This window comes from Neophocaena asiaeorientalis, unplaced genomic scaffold, assembly GCF_003031525.2.
Source record: "Neophocaena asiaeorientalis asiaeorientalis breed wild unplaced genomic scaffold, Neophocaena_asiaeorientalis_V1.1 scaffold178, whole genome shotgun sequence".
Taxonomy (NCBI): domain Eukaryota; kingdom Metazoa; phylum Chordata; class Mammalia; order Artiodactyla; family Phocoenidae; genus Neophocaena; species Neophocaena asiaeorientalis.
In genome coordinates this window covers 147668-154626 of record NW_020172371.1, presented here as the reverse complement: position 1 = coordinate 154626, position 6959 = coordinate 147668, and the positions used below count along the sequence as shown (strand labels likewise).

Sequence of the window (6959 nt, the reverse complement as noted above, 5' to 3'; positions counted from 1 at the left end):
TGTTCCCTCCTTTCCTGTTGGCCCTCATCAACTTTTGTCTAGACTATTCCAATAGTCTCCACATAGTTCTCCTTGCCTCTAGACTCTTACTTGCTCCAATTCTTCTCAATATTGCCATTATAGCTTAATTCCTGTGTGAGATGTGATCATGTTATCCATCAGCTCAAGAAATCTATATTGACCACAGAATAAAGTCCAAACAAAATTTTTAGCCCTTCACAAAATTCCCAAAGCCTATTTCTCATTTCCACCGTCAATAGTGGCCCTGCAAACACACAACAAATGCACACACATCTAACACAAATCATAATATATTTCTTGAATGTGTCAGGCACTTTCACTAGTCTATACTTTTATTATTACGGAGAGGAAATCAAATACAATTGCTCGGTATTTTAATTAAATTAAGGAGTTCAAACACTGAACTAGAGGAAGATTTTAAGCAAGCAAATCTCCCTCTTCTTCTAGCCCTTGAATTTCACACTCACCCACTCAGGCCACCTGTTATCTGACTAGTTTTTAGCTCAAAAGTAGATAATTCCAGAGCAGTCTTTTGATGGTTTTCTAAGGATTAAAAAAACTTCGTATAGAGCATATTCATTCTGATCTAAAAGTAAAAAAGCAAGCAAGCAAGCAAACGACTGAAAAACAGAGTATCATAGGGCAATAATAACAAATTACTTAAGCCCTTTTTTGGGGAGAAGTAATTTTCTACATTTCTATTTTAAAATTCTCATGAGTAATTCTTTCAGCAATTAATAAATCCCCACGAAAGAAAAAAATCTGTATTGCAATTTGACAGTTGTCACACCTGTAGCTCGCAATGAATTCTTTCTTTTCAAATGATTTCTTAGCAATGATTTTTCCAATGTGCATAAAAATGGAAATATTTTTGCATTTTGCAGCCCAAGTGATCTTTTAATTTCCTTTTCAAAAGTGGGTCTTTTCTTCCCTCAGAAAGCAGAAGTGGAACACATTTCTATTTTCAGCATGGAACAATGGCTATGGGCAATCGAAGGTGATTATATCACAAGATTAAGGAGAATTCTGAATGTTAGAGAGCAAGCCTTTTTGCTTAGTCATTTTGGTAGATTAATCAATTTCATTTATATATATTTTTTCATGTATGTGTTAGGCACCCACAGACAAAACTTACGATTACAGGCAAATGATTTTCAGAGTTAATATTTACCTACTCACTATTAAATATGGTTATCAAAACAACCCTTAAAAACTATAAAAATCTCTCAACATTGCAATAATTGTTCATATTTTTTCACAACTTTTATTCCTTTGAATTTTTGTCCAATGAAATGATCAAGATGTCAGGGTTTAAACTATTTCTATGTCTGGCCTCTTGGGAAGCTAAAGCAACTATTTCAGGTCATCACATGTTATTCGATGACTCATTTTTTCACTGTACTACAACAAACTCCAGGGAATAAAAGGAATAATGTAAATACCAAAGGTCCTTAAACTGGAACTGTCAAGGAGAAAACATAAAATAACCTTTCAACAAGCATGTGTTAAACTAAGTATAACACATTAAGAGAAAATTAGACTGTGCCATTCCATGGGTCCCTTTCTACTCTTGAGCCTATAAATATAGATTGATTACCTCTTTGGTATTCCTTGGAATTCTCCCATTAATGTAAACGACAGATTAGATATTTGAATAAAAACCAGAACAGAAGACTTATGCATTTTAGAAAGATGTACAACTATAAGCATTGAAGTTAAAAAAACAAAAAGAATTTAACCAGAAATTGTGTCACCAGACTATTCCAACTTAACAAAGTCAACTTGTTTTGAGGTTAATTTATCTAATATTTATAAGAAGGAATATTTTTGTACCTATATCACATATATACAACCTTTTAAACTGGCTAACCACAGATGTATTAAATAATACAGAATATTTGCTGCTGAATATATAAGCTTTTCTCATAATTATGCCACTAGATTATTTATAATACATCTATGTTGAAGAAAATGTTAATGTAATATTTAGAAAGCCACTAGTTTGCTTGTTTTGTAGGCACAATGTAGGAGCCAAAGGCAGCAACTGGCACAGTGCCTCCTATGTTTAGCTGTAATCAGACGAAGTGTAGTTCCATATTTTTCTAAAGTTTAGGTAAGTATGATTTTGCGCTCAGGGTCCATTGTGAACAGAGTATGAAACTGTAAAATAGGATCTAAGATCTACCACCTTCTTAGACCTCAGTAATGAATAGAGTATCAAGAAGATTATCTGGTAGACAGCAGAGTTTAAAGTCAGAAAACATGGGTTCTAGAACCACCACTGCTTTTAAGTCACTGCTTTTGACTTTAGGCAAAACACTCCCTCATAACTTAATCAAACATCTGTCAAATGGGTATAATAGCTGTCCCACTACTGGGGGGCTCAAATGAAATAATAGACGTAAATTTTTAAGGATAAGACACTATGTAATATAAAGTATCTTTTATTGTGCTGTACATTTTGACTTAAGAACATTGATCAGCCTTGAGTACTTACCACAAATATATTATTTCAAATTCTTTGATTTAGGATTTGGAAAAATATGGGCAGAAACACAATGAGAAACTTGTTTGAAGTGAGAAAGCAGATAAGAAAAAGGGGTGTTAGAAGATACATTTTTCCTTTTTTTCTTGCCTACTGCAGACTTAGAGAAAAAAATTTCTTGAAAACGTCTCACTGTAAAAAAAAAAAAAAGTCACTACGGGTTCAGCAGTTTCCCTGAAAAGTTTGTTGTTTAACAGGAGAAATGGTGGCTCTTGGAGTGTTTCAAATTCTAAATGTTGCCATAGAAACACAGCTTCAGACACTGGATAGAATGAACCGTATGCCACTCTTTCGTTTTTTTTTTTTCTGGTAAGGATTTTCTTAGGAGTATATCTTGGAAAAACTAGACTATGAAATAGGTGGAAAGACACGTTATGAAGCTCTTTGTTGGGTCATGATTGCAGAGCCTGGACCTTGTTTAACCCACAAGCACATTTGTTCATGTGTTAAAAGGTGTCTGTGCACTGCCCTGAGGAGCTACTGTCAGGAAAAACACAACTACTGAGAACAGAGCTATTCTCCCTACTGCCCATAACAAGCTGGGAGTTCAAAAACTTATCAAATATAGCCTGGAAGCAGCCAGAGGCTAATGTGTTTTCTTATTAGAATATATTATAGGGCTTCCCTGGTGGTGCAGTGGTTAAGTCCCCAATGCAGGGGACACAGGTTCGAACCCTGGTCCAGGAGGATCCCACATGCCACAGAGCTGCTGGGCCCGTGCACCACAACTACTGAGCCTGCGTGCCACAAGTACTGAAGCCTGTGCACCTGGAGCCTGTTCTCCCCGCGTACCACAACGCAGAGTGGCCTCCGCTCGCTGCAGCTAGAGAAAACCCGCGCACAACAACGAAGACCCAACACAGCCAAAAATAAATAAATAAAATAAATTTATTAAAAAAAGAATATATTATAATATAATGTATTATTAATGTAAGTATTTTGAGAGATCTGGAGACAGAAAATTTTAGTTATAGAAGTAGAAGGTTTGAGACTCCTTTTGGCCTTTGTGGCAAAAAAATTTCCAAAAAAATTTCCAATGTTTTAAGATATCACATTATTTCCATTGCTTATAAACAATATACATATATAGCATATAAAATTTGAGAAACAGAAGAGAAAGAATATAAAGATCCCAGGTGATTTTAATGCTCATATATAACGACTTTTAAACTTCTGTATATTTTCACATAGATGAAATAGGAAATGTATCATTTTATAGCCATATTTTTCTACTTAATATTGAGATTTTTCACTGAAAATAAAACCTCACATTGCCATATGATGCCAGATAGTCTATAATAAGAATAGTAGAATTCAAGAATATCGAATGCCAAATGATGAATGTGTTTCTCCTTTTCTGAATTTATTTGCATGTCCTCCATTAAGGATGGAGATCCTGAGAAGAGGCAGTGGCCAAAAGGCTTTTTTGAGTTTATATGAAGGAAAAGGTGAGTTGTAACAACCTTAGATTTCTTAACATTGCTTTCAAAATCTTGGTTTCTTTGGCTTAATATCAATACGTCCTTTTTTTTTTTTTTGCAGTCCAAAGGTCTTGAAAACACGGATTGCTTCATGAATTTGTGTGTCATTCTTGCACAGGGGCCATGCTAAGTGTCTCTGTATCATTCCAACTTTAGTATATGTGCTGCTGAAGCAAGTGCTCATATTTGTCAAATTTATCAATCATATATTTTCCATCAAATCCATTAAAATAGTCATAGGAATATAAAGATAAAAATAAAGTTTAAAAATTTGAATAATTTAGTGAAATAATTTATCTCTTAGTGTTTTTGTTTTCTTGGAATTTACTATTTAATATAAGGTTTACCCCAAACTGAAGTTAATTTCTAATTAATTCAAGTCAGTAAAGTGAGATTCAGTGAGTTATTACCTTAGGCCAATTATAGTTCTTTGGCAACCTAAAGAGTTAATATAGCTTTCAAGTTTGTCTACTTGACAACTGGGAAAGAGCTTTTGCCCTGAGAATATCTGGCTCACTAATGGAGAATCATAGAATTTTTAAAGCCCAATTATGCATGGGGAAGCAGCACTTTAAATCCTGGTGATCTTAAGGGTGCAATCAGATAAGTCTCCTGATCCATATTAATCTTATTATAGTTAAATGAAGATAACCTTCCTTCATAACTATGCTGTTCATGTTTCATTTAATAATGAAAATTTAAGGCAGGAAACACTGACCAAACAATGTAGTCAAGAACAGAAAATTGTAACACAGTCTAATAATCTCAATTTCTGCCTATTAACTTTAATACATATGTGTACATTGGCTGCCATTTTTCCAAAGTCATATTTGAAAATCCACAGAATACGTGTATGCGCCTCAATTTGAGGCTGTTTGTATATGTTGTGAATATTGTTAATGTAGATATTAGCTGTAGCTATTTAAAACTATGTATGTAATTATATTATTTCATTTAATCTTTGCATCAAAGCTGTTATCCCCATTTTAAAGGTGAGAAATACTTATTTTACAGGAAAGCTAAGTAAATTGCCCAAGGTCATATAGCTAGCATATTCCTTTAAAAATTATTTTGTATAAATAAATGCTTATGCGTGAAGTTACTTAATCCAAAATATAAAATGGAATTGAAATTTTTAAGTGACTTTATCCAAGTGATGTGAAATATTATTTTACAGTGTATTTCAGATAAATTTAATTCTGTAGTCCAAGTTACTCTACTTCTAAGATTTAACATTTCTCTCTTATAAAGGTAAATGCTCCCAAAGAGTTTTTTTTTTTTCTTGTTTCTTGTTTGCCTATGTCTAACAGAACCCTGACATTTTCATTTCTGTACTTTAGAAAGGAAAAGATAAATGTTTGGGTACTGTCATTGCTCATTTTCTATAAACAGGCTCTATAACAAGTGCATATTAGACTCATTCTCAAGTATGTTGCAAGTGAATGCAACTATCTATACAGACCTTCCTTAACTTACAATGGTGTTATGTGCCCAAACCCATAGTAAGTTGACAATATCGTAAGTCAAAAATGCATTTAATACACCTAACCTAATACACCTAACCATAGCTTAGCCTAGCCCACTTTAAACATGCTCAGAAAAATTACATTAGCCTACAGATGGGCAAAATCATCTAACACAAAGCCTATTTTATAATAAAGTGTTGAATATCTCATGTAATTTATTGACTACTGTACTGAAAGTGAAAAACAGACTGGTTGTAAGTGTATCAGTTGTTTACCTTTGTGATCACATGCCTGACTGGGAGCTGCAGCTTGCCCAGCATCACGGGAGAATATCATACTATATTCTGCTAGCCCAGGAAAAGATTACAATTCAAAATTTGAAGTATGGTTTCTACTGAATTTGTACCACTTTTGCACCATCAGTAAAGTTGAAAAAAATCATTAAGTTGAACCACTGTAAGTTGAGGACTGTCTGTACTTTTAGAGAAGAGACGGTAATAGTATCTGAATATTTTTTTACTTTCCAATGAACCGTCAACTATGAATAATGGTAACGCCTGAGCCCAATACTGTGCATGCCAAATTCTTAAAAATATGGTCCCTGTCAATAATGTCAATGACTAACATTTAATAATTCTAATGATCAAAGAAATATTCTGAAAATTTTATGGTATTTCAAAAGATCTACACATTATGGAATGTGACAATGTCTAAGCCATCATAGATCAGCTTAACAACTGCAGAAATAAATACAATATTGTTGTACGACATCAATCACAATGGAAATGTAAAAATAGCTGAATTAACAGTTAAAGTCAAATCCAAAGCAGTCTAAATGCTACAAACCCGAATCTTCTGAATTTTCAGTCTATTGATTAAAAAGTGCAAGATACCAGTAATGCAGCAAAATGCTCATTTTAATATTTGTTACTGAGATTAACAATAATTTTTATGTGATTTGGTGATTGGGCATCTGGGATCTGAAAACAAGGCATATAATTATATTTACATATAATTGCTTTTGTCATTTTAATTAGATTTTCACTTAAATTTTTTTTTTTTTTTTTTTGCGGTACGTGGGCCCTTCACTGTTGTGGTCTCTCCCGTTGCGGAGCACAGGCTCCGGAAGCGCAGGCTCAGCGGCCATGGCTCACGGGCCTAGCTGCTTCGCGGCATGTGGGATCTTCCCGGAGCGGGGCACGAACCCGTGTCCCCTGCATCGGCAGGCGGACTCTCAACCACTGCACCACCAGGAAAGCCCAGATTTTCACTTAAATTTATCTGAAATTGATGAAATTTATTTGTCAAGAACCATTCATAAATTTCAGTAAAGAAAGCACTCTAGAACTTTTTCCATCAGTGAATACCAGTGGGCATACATGAATATTTAAATGTAAATCTTCAGCTTGATTTCCCCCATGGTGTGTTAAGAACTGTATAGAAACA

At 34.1% G+C, this 6959-nt stretch overlaps 1 non-coding gene across 1 annotated transcript; it reads right to left on the bottom strand.

The window, feature by feature from the left end:
- Nucleotides 1-4120: 4120 nt before the first annotated feature.
- On the bottom strand, nucleotides 4121-4223 carry LOC112390855 (U6 spliceosomal RNA). The gene has a single exon (XR_003001346.1). It is a non-coding gene; the product is annotated as a U6 spliceosomal RNA (small nuclear RNA).
- Nucleotides 4224-6959: the final 2736 nt, after the last annotated feature.